The sequence below is a fragment of the Leptopilina boulardi genome, unplaced genomic scaffold (assembly GCF_019393585.1).
Source record: "Leptopilina boulardi isolate dan_hultmark-lab unplaced genomic scaffold, ZJU_Lbou_2.1 LbouV2_362, whole genome shotgun sequence".
NCBI lineage: Eukaryota > Metazoa > Arthropoda > Insecta > Hymenoptera > Figitidae > Leptopilina > Leptopilina boulardi.
In genome coordinates, this window is record NW_026137932.1 from 3,695,373 (window position 1) to 3,710,044 (window position 14,672).

The following is a 14,672-nucleotide window of genomic DNA, read 5'->3' on the forward strand; positions in this document are numbered from 1 at the left end:
ATAGAGGTCTTCCTCTACTCGGATTTGGCTGTCGATTTTTTTCTACACTTTTAGGTGTATTTTGTGCAAGAATATGCAATAAAATCGTCTGCCTAAGAAAAATTGAATTTTTTTGGAAATTTTTTTTTGGACCTGGATTTTTTTTGGTGGTAATAGAGGTCTTCCTCTACTCGGATTTGGCTGTCGATTTTTTTCTACACTTTTAGGTGTATTTTGTGCAAGAATATGCAATAAAATCGTCTGCCTAAGAAAAATTGAATTTTTTTGGAAATTTTTTTTTGGACCTGGATTTTTTTTGGTGGTAATAGAGGTCTTCCTCTACTCGGATTTGGCTGTCGATTTTTTTCTACACTTTTAGGTGTATTTTGTGCAAGAATATGCAATAAAATCGTCTGTCTAAGAAAAATTGAATTTTTTTTGGACCTGGATGACTTTTTGGTGGTAATAGAGGTCTTCCTCTACTCGGATTTGGCTGTCGATTTTTTTCTACACTTTTAGGTGTATTTTGTGCAAGAATATTCAATAAAATCGTCTGCCTAAGAAAAATTGAATTTTTTTGGAAATTTTTTTTTCGACCGGATGACTTTTTGGTGGTAATAGAGGTCTTCCTCTACTCGGATTTGGCTGTCGATTTTTTTTTACACTTTTAGGTGTATTTTGTGCAAGAATATGCAATAAAATCGTCTGCCTAAGAAAAATTGAAGTTTTTTGGAAATTTTTTTTTTGACCTGGATGACTTTTTGGTGGTAATAGAGGTCTTCCTCTACTCGGATTTGGCTGTCGATTTTTTTCTACACTTTTAGGTGTATTTTGTGCAAGAATATGCAATAAAATCGTCTGCCTAAGAAAAATTGAATTTTTTTGGAAATTTTTTTTTGGACCTGGATTTTTTTTGGTGGTAATAGAGGTCTTCCTCTACTCGGATTTGGCTGTCGATTTTTTTCTACACTTTTAGGTGTATTTTGTGCAAGAATATGCAATAAAATCGTCTGCCTAAGAAAAATTGAATTTTTTTGGAAATTTTTTTTTGGACCTGGATTTTTTTTGGTGGTAATAGAGGTCTTCCTCTACTCGGATTTGGCTGTCGATTTTTTTCTACACTTTTAGGTGTATTTTGTGCAAGAATATGCAATAAAATCGTCTGTCTAAGAAAAATTGAATTTTTTTGGACCTGGATGACTTTTTGGTGGTAATAGAGGTCTTCCTCTACTCGGATTTGGCTGTCGATTTTTTTCTACACTTTTAGGTGTATTTTGTGCAAGAATATGCAATAAAATCGTCTGCCTAAGAAAAATTGAATTTTTTTGGAAATTTTTTTTTGGACCTGGATTTTTTTTGGTGGTAATAGAGGTCTTCCTCTACTCGGATTTGGCTGTCGATTTTTTTCTACACTTTTAGGTGTATTTTGTGCAAGAATATGCAATAAAATCGTCTGTCTAAGAAAAATTGAATTTTTTTGGACCTGGAATTTTTTTGGTGGTAATAGAGGTCTTCCTCTACTCGGATTTGGCTGTCGATTTTTTTCTACACTTTTAGGTGTATTTTGTGCAAGAATATGCAATAAAATCGTCTGCCTAAGAAAAATTGAATTTTTTTGGAAATTTTTTTTTCGACCTGGATGACTTTTTGGTGGTAATAGAGGTCTTCCTCTACTCGGATTTGGCTGTCGATTTTTTTTTACACTTTTAGGTGTATTTTGTGCAAGAATATGCAATAAAATCGTCTGCCTAAGAAAAATTGAATTTTTTTGGAAATTTTTTTTTGGACCTGGAATTTTTTTGGTGGTAATAGAGGTCTTCCTCTACTCGGATTTGGCTGTCGATTTTTTTCTACACTTTTAGGTGTATTTTGTGCAAGAATATGCAATAAAATCGTCTGCCTAAGAAAAATTGAATTTTTTTGGACCTGGATGACTTTTTGGTGGTAATAGAGGTCTTCCTCTACTCGGATTTGGCTGTCGATTTTTTTCTACACTTTTAGGTGTATTTTGTGCAAGAATATGCAATAAAATCGTCTGCCTAAGAAAAATTGAATTTTTTTGGAAATTTTTTTTTGGACCTGGATGACTTTTTGGTGGTAATAGAGGTCTTCCTCTACTCGGATTTGGCTGTCGATTTTTTTCTACACTTTTAGGTGTATTTTGTGCAAGAATATGCAATAAAATCGTCTGCCTAAGAAAAATTGAATTTTTTTGGAAATTTTTTTTTGGACCTGGATGACTTTTTGGTGGTAATAGAGGTCTTCCTCTACTCGGATTTGGCTGTCGATTTTTTTCTACACTTTTAGGTGTATTTTGTGCAAGAATATGCAATAAAATCGTCTGCCTAAGAAAAATTGAATTTTTTGGAAATTTTTTTTGGACCTGGATGACTTTTTGGTGGTAATAGAGGTCTTCCTCTACTCGGATTTGGCTGTCGATTTTTTTCTACACTTTTAGGTGTATTTTGTGCAAGAATATGCAATAAAATCGTCTGCCTAAGAAAAATTGAATTTTTTTGGAAATTTTTTTTTGGACCTGGATGACTTTTTGGTGGTAATAGAGGTCTTCCTCTACTCGGATTTGGCTGTCGATTTTTTTCTACACTTTTAGGTGTATTTTGTGCAAGAATATGCAATAAAATCGTCTGCCTAAGAAAAATTGAATTTTTTTGGAAATTTTTTTTTGGACCTGGATGACTTTTTGGTGGTAATAGAGGTCTTCCTCTACTCGGATTTGGCTGTCGATTTTTTTCTACACTTTTAGGTGTATTTTGTGCAAGAATATGCAATAAAATCGTCTGCCTAAGAAAATGATTTTTTGGAATTTTTTTTGGACCTGGATGACTTTTTGGTGGTAATAGAGGTCTTCCTCTACTCGGATTTGGCTGTCGATTTTTTTCTACACTTTTAGGTGTATTTTGTGCAAGAATATGCAATAAAATCGTCTGCCTAAGAAAAATTGAATTTTTTTGGAAATTTTTTTTTGGACCTGGATGACTTTTTGGTGGTAATAGAGGTCTTCCTCTACTCGGATTTGGCTGTCGATTTTTTTCTACACTTTTAGGTGTATTTTGTGCAAGAATATGCAATAAAATCGTCTGCCTAAGAAAAATTGAATTTTTTTGGAAATTTTTTTTTGGACCTGGATGACTTTTTGGTGGTAATAGAGGTCTTCCTCTACTCGGATTTGGCTGTCGATTTTTTTCTACACTTTTAGGTGTATTTTGTGCAAGAATATGCAATAAAATCGTCTGCCTAAGAAAAATTGAATTTTTTTGGAAATTTTTTTTGGACCTGGATGACTTTTTGGTGGTAATAGAGGTCTTCCTCTACTCGGATTTGGCTGTCGATTTTTTTCTACACTTTTAGGTGTATTTTGTGCAAGAATATGCAATAAAATCGTCTGCCTAAGAAAAATTGAATTTTTTTGGAAATTTTTTTTTGGACCTGGATGACTTTTTGGTGGTAATAGAGGTCTTCCTCTACTCGGATTTGGCTGTCGATTTTTTTCTACACTTTTAGGTGTATTTTGTGCAAGAATATGCAATAAAATCGTCTGCCTAAGAAAAATTGAATTTTTTTGGAAATTTTTTTTTGGACCTGGATGACTTTTTGGTGGTAATAGAGGTCTTCCTCTACTCGGATTTGGCTGTCGATTTTTTTCTACACTTTTAGGTGTATTTTGTGCAAGAATATGCAATAAAATCGTCTGCCTAAGAAAAATTGAATTTTTTTGGAAATTTTTTTTTGGACCTGGATGACTTTTTGGTGGTAATAGAGGTCTTCCTCTACTCGGATTTGGCTGTCGATTTTTTTCTACACTTTTAGGTGTATTTTGTGCAAGAATATGCAATAAAATCGTCTGCCTAAGAAAAATTGAATTTTTTTGGAAATTTTTTTTTGGACCTGGATGACTTTTTGGTGGTAATAGAGGTCTTCCTCTACTCGGATTTGGCTGTCGATTTTTTTCTACACTTTTAGGTGTATTTTGTGCAAGAATATGCAATAAAATCGTCTGCCTAAGAAAAATTGAATTTTTTTGGAAATTTTTTTTTGGACCTGGATGACTTTTTGGTGGTAATAGAGGTCTTCCTCTACTCGGATTTGGCTGTCGATTTTTTTCTACACTTTTAGGTGTATTTTGTGCAAGAATATGCAATAAAATCGTCTGCCTAAGAAAAATTGAATTTTTTTGGAAATTTTTTTTTGGACCTGGATGACTTTTTGGTGGTAATAGAGGTCTTCCTCTACTCGGATTTGGCTGTCGATTTTTTTCTACACTTTTAGGTGTATTTTGTGCAAGAATATGCAATAAAATCGTCTGCCTAAGAAAAATTGAATTTTTTTGGAAATTTTTTTTTGGACCTGGATGACTTTTTGGTGGTAATAGAGGTCTTCCTCTACTCGGATTTGGCTGTCGATTTTTTTCTACACTTTTAGGTGTATTTTGTGCAAGAATATGCAATAAAATCGTCTGCCTAAGAAAAATTGAATTTTTTTGGAAATTTTTTTTTGGACCTGGATGACTTTTTGGTGGTAATAGAGGTCTTCCTCTACTCGGATTTGGCTGTCGATTTTTTTCTACACTTTTAGGTGTATTTTGTGCAAGAATATGCAATAAAATCGTCTGCCTAAGAAAAATTGAATTTTTTTGGAAATTTTTTTTGGACCTGGATGACTTTTTGGTGGTAATAGAGGTCTTCCTCTACTCGGATTTGGCTGTCGATTTTTTTCTACACTTTTAGGTGTATTTTGTGCAAGAATATGCAATAAAATCGTCTGCCTAAGAAAAATTGAATTTTTTTGGAAATTTTTTTTTGGACCTGGATGACTTTTTGGTGGTAATAGAGGTCTTCCTCTACTCGGATTTGGCTGTCGATTTTTTTCTACACTTTTAGGTGTATTTTGTGCAAGAATATGCAATAAAATCGTCTGCCTAAGAAAAATTGAATTTTTTTGGAAATTTTTTTTTGGACCTGGATGACTTTTTGGTGGTAATAGAGGTCTTCCTCTACTCGGATTTGGCTGTCGATTTTTTTCTACACTTTTAGGTGTATTTTGTGCAAGAATATGCAATAAAATCGTCTGCCTAAGAAAAATTGAATTTTTTTGGAAATTTTTTTTTGGACCTGGATGACTTTTTGGTGGTAATAGAGGTCTTCCTCTACTCGGATTTGGCTGTCGATTTTTTTCTACACTTTTAGGTGTATTTTGTGCAAGAATATGCAATAAAATCGTCTGCCTAAGAAAAATTGAATTTTTTTGGAAATTTTTTTTTGGACCTGGATGACTTTTTGGTGGTAATAGAGGTCTTCCTCTACTCGGATTTGGCTGTCGATTTTTTTCTACACTTTTAGGTGTATTTTGTGCAAGAATATGCAATAAAATCGTCTGCCTAAGAAAAATTGAATTTTTTTGGAAATTTTTTTTTGGACCTGGATGACTTTTTGGTGGTAATAGAGGTCTTCCTCTACTCGGATTTGGCTGTCGATTTTTTTCTACACTTTTAGGTGTATTTTGTGCAAGAATATGCAATAAAATCGTCTGCCTAAGAAAAATTGAATTTTTTTGGAAATTTTTTTTTGGACCTGGATGACTTTTTGGTGGTAATAGAGGTCTTCCTCTACTCGGATTTGGCTGTCGATTTTTTTCTACACTTTTAGGTGTATTTTGTGCAAGAATATGCAATAAAATCGTCTGCCTAAGAAAAATTGAATTTTTTTGGAAATTTTTTTTTGGACCTGGATGACTTTTTGGTGGTAATAGAGGTCTTCCTCTACTCGGATTTGGCTGTCGATTTTTTTCTACACTTTTAGGTGTATTTTGTGCAAGAATATGCAATAAAATCGTCTGCCTAAGAAAAATTGAATTTTTTTGGAAATTTTTTTTTGGACCTGGATGACTTTTTGGTGGTAATAGAGGTCTTCCTCTACTCGGATTTGGCTGTCGATTTTTTTCTACACTTTTAGGTGTATTTTGTGCAAGAATATGCAATAAAATCGTCTGCCTAAGAAAAATTGAATTTTTTTGGAAATTTTTTTTTGGACCTGGATGACTTTTTGGTGGTAATAGAGGTCTTCCTCTACTCGGATTTGGCTGTCGATTTTTTTCTACACTTTTAGGTGTATTTTGTGCAAGAATATGCAATAAAATCGTCTGCCTAAGAAAAATTGAATTTTTTGGAAATTTTTTTTGGACCTGGATGACTTTTTGGTGGTAATAGAGGTCTTCCTCTACTCGGATTTGGCTGTCGATTTTTTTCTACACTTTTAGGTGTATTTTGTGCAAGAATATGCAATAAAATCGTCTGCCTAAGAAAAATTGAATTTTTTTGGAAATTTTTTTTTGGACCTGGATGACTTTTTGGTGGTAATAGAGGTCTTCCTCTACTCGGATTTGGCTGTCGATTTTTTTCTACACTTTTAGGTGTATTTTGTGCAAGAATATGCAATAAAATCGTCTGCCTAAGAAAAATTGAATTTTTTTGGAAATTTTTTTTGGACCTGGATGACTTTTTGGTGGTAATAGAGGTCTTCCTCTACTCGGATTTGGCTGTCGATTTTTTTCTACACTTTTAGGTGTATTTTGTGCAAGAATATGCAATAAAATCGTCTGCCTAAGAAAAATTGAATTTTTTTGGAAATTTTTTTTTGGACCTGGATGACTTTTTGGTGGTAATAGAGGTCTTCCTCTACTCGGATTTGGCTGTCGATTTTTTTCTACACTTTTAGGTGTATTTTGTGCAAGAATATGCAATAAAATCGTCTGCCTAAGAAAAATTGAATTTTTTTGGAAATTTTTTTTTGGACCTGGATGACTTTTTGGTGGTAATAGAGGTCTTCCTCTACTCGGATTTGGCTGTCGATTTTTTTCTACACTTTTAGGTGTATTTTGTGCAAGAATATGCAATAAAATCGTCTGCCTAAGAAAAATTGAATTTTTTTGGAAATTTTTTTTTGGACCTGGATGACTTTTTGGTGGTAATAGAGGTCTTCCTCTACTCGGATTTGGCTGTCGATTTTTTTCTACACTTTTAGGTGTATTTTGTGCAAGAATATGCAATAAAATCGTCTGCCTAAGAAAAATTGAATTTTTTTGGAAATTTTTTTTTGGACCTGGATGACTTTTTGGTGGTAATAGAGGTCTTCCTCTACTCGGATTTGGCTGTCGATTTTTTTCTACACTTTTAGGTGTATTTTGTGCAAGAATATGCAATAAAATCGTCTGCCTAAGAAAAATTGAATTTTTTTGGAAATTTTTTTTTGGACCTGGATGACTTTTTGGTGGTAATAGAGGTCTTCCTCTACTCGGATTTGGCTGTCGATTTTTTTCTACACTTTTAGGTGTATTTTGTGCAAGAATATGCAATAAAATCGTCTGCCTAAGAAAAATTGAATTTTTTTGGAAATTTTTTTTTGGACCTGGATGACTTTTTGGTGGTAATAGAGGTCTTCCTCTACTCGGATTTGGCTGTCGATTTTTTTCTACACTTTTAGGTGTATTTTGTGCAAGAATATGCAATAAAATCGTCTGCCTAAGAAAAATTGAATTTTTTTGGAAATTTTTTTTTGGACCTGGATGACTTTTTGGTGGTAATAGAGGTCTTCCTCTACTCGGATTTGGCTGTCGATTTTTTTCTACACTTTTAGGTGTATTTTGTGCAAGAATATGCAATAAAATCGTCTGCCTAAGAAAAATTGAATTTTTTTGGAAATTTTTTTTTGGACCTGGATGACTTTTTGGTGGTAATAGAGGTCTTCCTCTACTCGGATTTGGCTGTCGATTTTTTTCTACACTTTTAGGTGTATTTTGTGCAAGAATATGCAATAAAATCGTCTGCCTAAGAAAAATTGAATTTTTTTGGAAATTTTTTTTTGGACCTGGATGACTTTTTGGTGGTAATAGAGGTCTTCCTCTACTCGGATTTGGCTGTCGATTTTTTTCTACACTTTTAGGTGTATTTTGTGCAAGAATATGCAATAAAATCGTCTGCCTAAGAAAAATTGAATTTTTTTGGAAATTTTTTTTTGGACCTGGATGACTTTTTGGTGGTAATAGAGGTCTTCCTCTACTCGGATTTGGCTGTCGATTTTTTTCTACACTTTTAGGTGTATTTTGTGCAAGAATATGCAATAAAATCGTCTGCCTAAGAAAAATTGAATTTTTTTGGAAATTTTTTTTTGGACCTGGATGACTTTTTGGTGGTAATAGAGGTCTTCCTCTACTCGGATTTGGCTGTCGATTTTTTTCTACACTTTTAGGTGTATTTTGTGCAAGAATATGCAATAAAATCGTCTGCCTAAGAAAAATTGAATTTTTTTGGAAATTTTTTTTTGGACCTGGATGACTTTTTGGTGGTAATAGAGGTCTTCCTCTACTCGGATTTGGCTGTCGATTTTTTTCTACACTTTTAGGTGTATTTTGTGCAAGAATATGCAATAAAATCGTCTGCCTAAGAAAAATTGAATTTTTTTGGAAATTTTTTTTTTGACCTGGATGACTTTTTGGTGGTAATAGAGGTCTTCCTCTACTCGGATTTGGCTGTCGATTTTTTTCTACACTTTTAGGTGTATTTTGTGCAAGAATATGCAATAAAATCGTCTGCCTAAGAAAAATTGAATTTTTTTGGAAATTTTTTTTTGGACCTGGATGACTTTTTGGTGGTAATAGAGGTCTTCCTCTACTCGGATTTGGCTGTCGATTTTTTTTTACACTTTTAGGTGTATTTTGTGCAAGAATATGCAATAAAATCGTCTGCCTAAGAAAAATTGAATTTTTTTGGAAATTTTTTTTTGGACCTGGATGACTTTTTGGTGGTAATAGAGGTCTTCCTCTACTCGGATTTGGCTGTCGATTTTTTTCTACACTTTTAGGTGTATTTTGTGCAAGAATATGCAATAAAATCGTCTGCCTAAGAAAAATTGAATTTTTTTGGAAATTTTTTTTTTGACCTGGATGACTTTTTGGTGGTAATAGAGGTCTTCCTCTACTCGGATTTGGCTGTCGATTTTTTTCTACACTTTTAGGTGTATTTTGTGCAAGAATATGCAATAAAATCGTCTGCCTAAGAAAAATTGAATTTTTTTGGACCTGGATGACTTTTTGGTGGTAATAGAGGTCTTCCTCTACTCGGATTTGGCTGTCGATTTTTTTCTACACTTTTAGGTGTATTTTGTGCAAGAATATGCAATAAAATCGTCTGCCTAAGAAAAATTGAATTTTTTTGGACCTGGATGACTTTTTGGTGGTAATAGAGGTCTTCCTCTACTCGGATTTGGCTGTCGATTTTTTTCTACACTTTTAGGTGTATTTTGTGCAAGAATATGCAATAAAATCGTCTGCCTAAGAAAAATTGAATTTTTTTGGAAATTTTTTTTTGGACCTGGATGACTTTTTGGTGGTAATAGAGGTCTTCCTCTACTCGGATTTGGCTGTCGATTTTTTTCTACACTTTTAGGTGTATTTTGTGCAAGAATATGCAATAAAATCGTCTGCCTAAGAAAAATTGAATTTTTTTGGAAATTTTTTTTTGGACCTGGATGACTTTTTGGTGGTAATAGAGGTCTTCCTCTACTCGGATTTGGCTGTCGATTTTTTTCTACACTTTTAGGTGTATTTTGTGCAAGAATATGCAATAAAATCGTCTGCCTAAGAAAAATTGAATTTTTTTGGAAATTTTTTTTTGGACCTGGATGACTTTTTGGTGGTAATAGAGGTCTTCCTCTACTCGGATTTGGCTGTCGATTTTTTTCTACACTTTTAGGTGTATTTTGTGCAAGAATATGCAATAAAATCGTCTGCCTAAGAAAAATTGAATTTTTTTGGAAATTTTTTTTTGGACCTGGATGACTTTTTGGTGGTAATAGAGGTCTTCCTCTACTCGGATTTGGCTGTCGATTTTTTTCTACACTTTTAGGTGTATTTTGTGCAAGAATATGCAATAAAATCGTCTGCCTAAGAAAAATTGAATTTTTTTGGAAATTTTTTTTTGGACCTGGATGACTTTTTGGTGGTAATAGAGGTCTTCCTCTACTCGGATTTGGCTGTCGATTTTTTTCTACACTTTTAGGTGTATTTTGTGCAAGAATATGCAATAAAATCGTCTGCCTAAGAAAAATTGAATTTTTTTGGAAATTTTTTTTTGGACCTGGATGACTTTTTGGTGGTAATAGAGGTCTTCCTCTACTCGGATTTGGCTGTCGATTTTTTTCTACACTTTTAGGTGTATTTTGTGCAAGAATATGCAATAAAATCGTCTGCCTAAGAAAAATTGGAATTTTTTTTGGACCTGGATGACTTTTTGGTGGTAATAGAGGTCTTCCTCTACTCGGATTTGGCTGTCGATTTTTTTCTACACTTTTAGGTGTATTTTGTGCAAGAATATGCAATAAAATCGTCTGCCTAAGAAAAATTGAATTTTTTTGGAAATTTTTTTTTGGACCTGGATGACTTTTTGGTGGTAATAGAGGTCTTCCTCTACTCGGATTTGGCTGTCGATTTTTTTCTACACTTTTAGGTGTATTTTGTGCAAGAATATGCAATAAAATCGTCTGCCTAAGAAAAATTGAATTTTTTTGGAATTTTTTTTTTGGACCTGGATGACTTTTTGGTGGTAATAGAGGTCTTCCTCTACTCGGATTTGGCTGTCGATTTTTTTCTACACTTTTAGGTGTATTTTGTGCAAGAATATGCAATAAAATCGTCTGCCTAAGAAAAATTGAATTTTTTTGGAAATTTTTTTTTGGACCTGGATGACTTTTTGGTGGTAATAGAGGTCTTCCTCTACTCGGATTTGGCTGTCGATTTTTTTCTACACTTTTAGGTGTATTTTGTGCAAGAATATGCAATAAAATCGTCTGCCTAAGAAAAATTGAATTTTTTTGGAAATTTTTTTTTGGACCTGGATGACTTTTTGGTGGTAATAGAGGTCTTCCTCTACTCGGATTTGGCTGTCGATTTTTTTCTACACTTTTAGGTGTATTTTGTGCAAGAATATGCAATAAAATCGTCTGCCTAAGAAAAATTGAATTTTTTTGGAAATTTTTTTTTGGACCTGGATGACTTTTTGGTGGTAATAGAGGTCTTCCTCTACTCGGATTTGGCTGTCGATTTTTTTCTACACTTTTAGGTGTATTTTGTGCAAGAATATGCAATAAAATCGTCTGCCTAAGAAAAATTGAATTTTTTTGGAAATTTTTTTTTTGACCTGGATGACTTTTTGGTGGTAATAGAGGTCTTCCTCTACTCGGATTTGGCTGTCGATTTTTTTTTACACTTTTAGGTGTATTTTGTGCAAGAATATGCAATAAAATCGTCTGCCTAAGAAAAATTGAATTTTTTTGGAAATTTTTTTTTGGACCTGGATGACTTTTTGGTGGTAATAGAGGTCTTCCTCTACTCGGATTTGGCTGTCGATTTTTTTCTACACTTTTAGGTGTATTTTGTGCAAGAATATGCAATAAAATCGTCTGCCTAAGAAAAATTGAATTTTTTTGGACCTGGATGACTTTTTGGTGGTAATAGAGGTCTTCCTCTACTCGGATTTGGCTGTCGATTTTTTTCTACACTTTTAGGTGTATTTTGTGCAAGAATATGCAATAAAATCGTCTGCCTAAGAAAAATTGAATTTTTTTGGAAATTTTTATTTGGACCTGGATTTTTTTGGTGGTAATAGAGGTCTTCCTCTACTCGGATTTGGCTGTCGATTTTTTTCTACACTTTTAGGTGTATTTTGTGCAAGAATATGCAATAAAATCGTCTGTCTAAGAAAAATTGAATTTTTTTGGACCTGGATGACTTTTTGGTGGTAATAGAGGTCTTCCTCTACTCGGATTTGGCTGTCGATTTTTTTTTACACTTTTAGGTGTATTTTCTGCAAGAATATGCAATAAAATCGTCTGCCTAAGAAAAATTGAATTTTTTTGGAAATTTTTTTTTGGACCTGGATGACTTTTTGGTGGTAATAAAGGTCTTCCTCTACTCGGATTTGGCTGTCGATTTTTTTCTACACTTTTAGGTGTATTTTGTGCAAGAATATGCAATAAAATCGTCTGCCTAAGAAAAATTGAATTTTTTTGGAAATTTTTTTTTGGACCTGGATGACTTTTTGGTGGTAATAGAGGTCTTCCTCTACTCGGATTTGGCTGTCGATTTTTTTCTACACTTTTAGGTGTATTTTGTGCAAGAATATGCAATAAAATCGTCTGTCTAAGAAAAATTGAATTTTTTTGGACCTGGATGACTTTTTGGTGGTAATAGAGGTCTTCCTCTACTCGGATTTGGCTGTCGATTTTTTTCTACACTTTTAGGTGTATTTTGTGCAAGAATATGCAATAAAATCGTCTGCCTAAGAAAAATTGAATTTTTTTGGAAATTTTTATTTGGACCTGGATTTTTTTTGGTGGTAATAGAGGTCTTCCTCTACTCGGATTTGGCTGTCGATTTTTTTCTACACTTTTAGGTGTATTTTGTGCAAGAATATGCAATAAAATCGTCTGTCTAAGAAAAATTGAATTTTTTTTGGACCTGGATGACTTTTTGGTGGTAATAGAGGTCTTCCTCTACTCGGATTTGGCTGTCGATTTTTTTTACACTTTTAGGTGTATTTTCTGCAAGAATATGCAATAAAATCGTCTGCCTAAGAAAAATTGAATTTTTTTGGAAATTTTTTTTTGGACCTGGAATTTTTTTGGTGGTAATAGAGGTCTTCCTCTTCTCGGATTTGGCTGTCGATTTTTTTCTACACTTTTAGGTGTATTTTGTGAAAGAATATGCAATAAAATCGTCTGTCTAAGAAAAATTGAATTTTTTTGGACCTGGATGACTTTTTGGTGGTAATAGAGGTCTTCCTCTACTCGGATTTGGCTGTCGATTTTTTTCTACACTTTTAGGTGTATTTTGTGCAAGAATATACAATAAAATCGTCTGTCTAAGAAAAATTGAATTTTTTTGGACCTGGATGACTTTTTGGTGGTAATAGAGGTCTTCCTCTACTCGGATTTGGCTGTCGATTTTTTTCTACACTTTTAGGTGTATTTTGTGCAAGAATATGCAATAAAATCGTCTGTCTAAGAAAAATTGAATTTTTTTGGACCTGGATGACTTTTTGGTGGTAATAGAGGTCTTCCTCTACTCGGATTTGGCTGTCGATTTTTTTCTACACTTTTAGGTGTATTTTGTGCAAGAATATGCAATAAAATCGTCTGCCTAAGAAAAATTGAGGTTTTTTGGAAATTTTTTTTTTGACCTGGATGACTTTTTGGTGGTAATAGAGGTCTTCCTCTACTCGGATTTGGCTGTCGATTTTTTTCTACACTTTTAGGTGTATTTTGTGCAAGAATATGCAATAAAATCGTCTGCCTAAGAAAAATTGAATTTTTTTGGAAATTTTTTTTTGGACCTGGATGACTTTTTGGTGGTAATAGAGGTCTTCCTCTACTCGGATTTGGCTGTTGATTTTTTTCTACACTTTTAGGTGTATTTTGTGCAAGAATATTCAATAAAATCGTCTGCCTAAGAAAAATTGAATTTTTTTGGAAATTTTTTTTTGGACCTGGATTTTTTTTGGTGGTAATAGAGGTCTTCCTCTACTCGGATTTGGCTGTCGATTTTTTTCTACACTTTTAGGTGTATTTTGTGCAAGAATATGCAATAAAATCGTCTGTCTAAGAAAAATTGAATTTTTTTGGACCTGGATGACTTTTTGGTGGTAATAGAGGTCTTCCTCTACTCGGATTTGGCTGTCGATTTTTTTCTACACTTTTAGGTGTATTTTGTGCAAGAATATGCAATAAAATCGTCTGCCTAAGAAAAATTGAATTTTTTTGGAAATTTTTTTTTGGACCTGGATTTTTTTTGGTGGTAATAGAGGTCTTCCTCTACTCGGATTTGGCTGTCGATTTTTTTCTACACTTTTAGGTGTATTTTGTGAAAGAATATGCAATAAAATCGTCTGTCTAAGAAAAATTGAATTTTTTTGGACCTGGATTTTTTTTGGTGGTAATAGAGGTCTTCCTCTACTCGGATTTGGCTGTCGATTTTTTTCTACACTTTTAGGTGTATTTTGTGCAAGAATATGCAATAAAATCGTCTGCCTAAGAAAAATTGAGGTTTTTTGGAAATTTTTTTTTTGACCTGGATGACTTTTTGGTGGTAATAGAGGTCTTCCTCTACTCGGATTTGGCTGTCGATTTTTTTCTACACTTTTAGGTGTATTTTGTGCAAGAATATGCAATAAAATCGTCTGCCTAAGAAAAATTGAATTTTTTTGGAAATTTTTTTTTGGACCTGGATAACTTTTTGGTGGTAATAGAGGTCTTCCTCTACTCGGATTTGGCTGTTGATTTTTTTCTACACTTTTAGGTGTATTTTGTGCAAGAATATTCAATAAAATCGTCAGCCTAAGAAAAATTGAATTTTTTTGGAAATTTTTTTTTGGACCTGGATTTTTTTTGGTGGTAATAGAGGTCTTCCTCTACTCGGATTTGGCTGTCGATTTTTTTCTACACTTTTAGGTGTATTTTGTGCAAGAATATGCAATAAAATCGTCTGTCTAAGAAAAATTGAATTTTTTTGGACCTGGATGACTTTTTGGTGGTAATAGAGGTCTTCCTCTACTCGGATTTGGCTGTCGATTTTTTTCTACACTTTTAGGTGTATTTTGTGCAAGAATATGCAATAAAATCGTCTGCCTA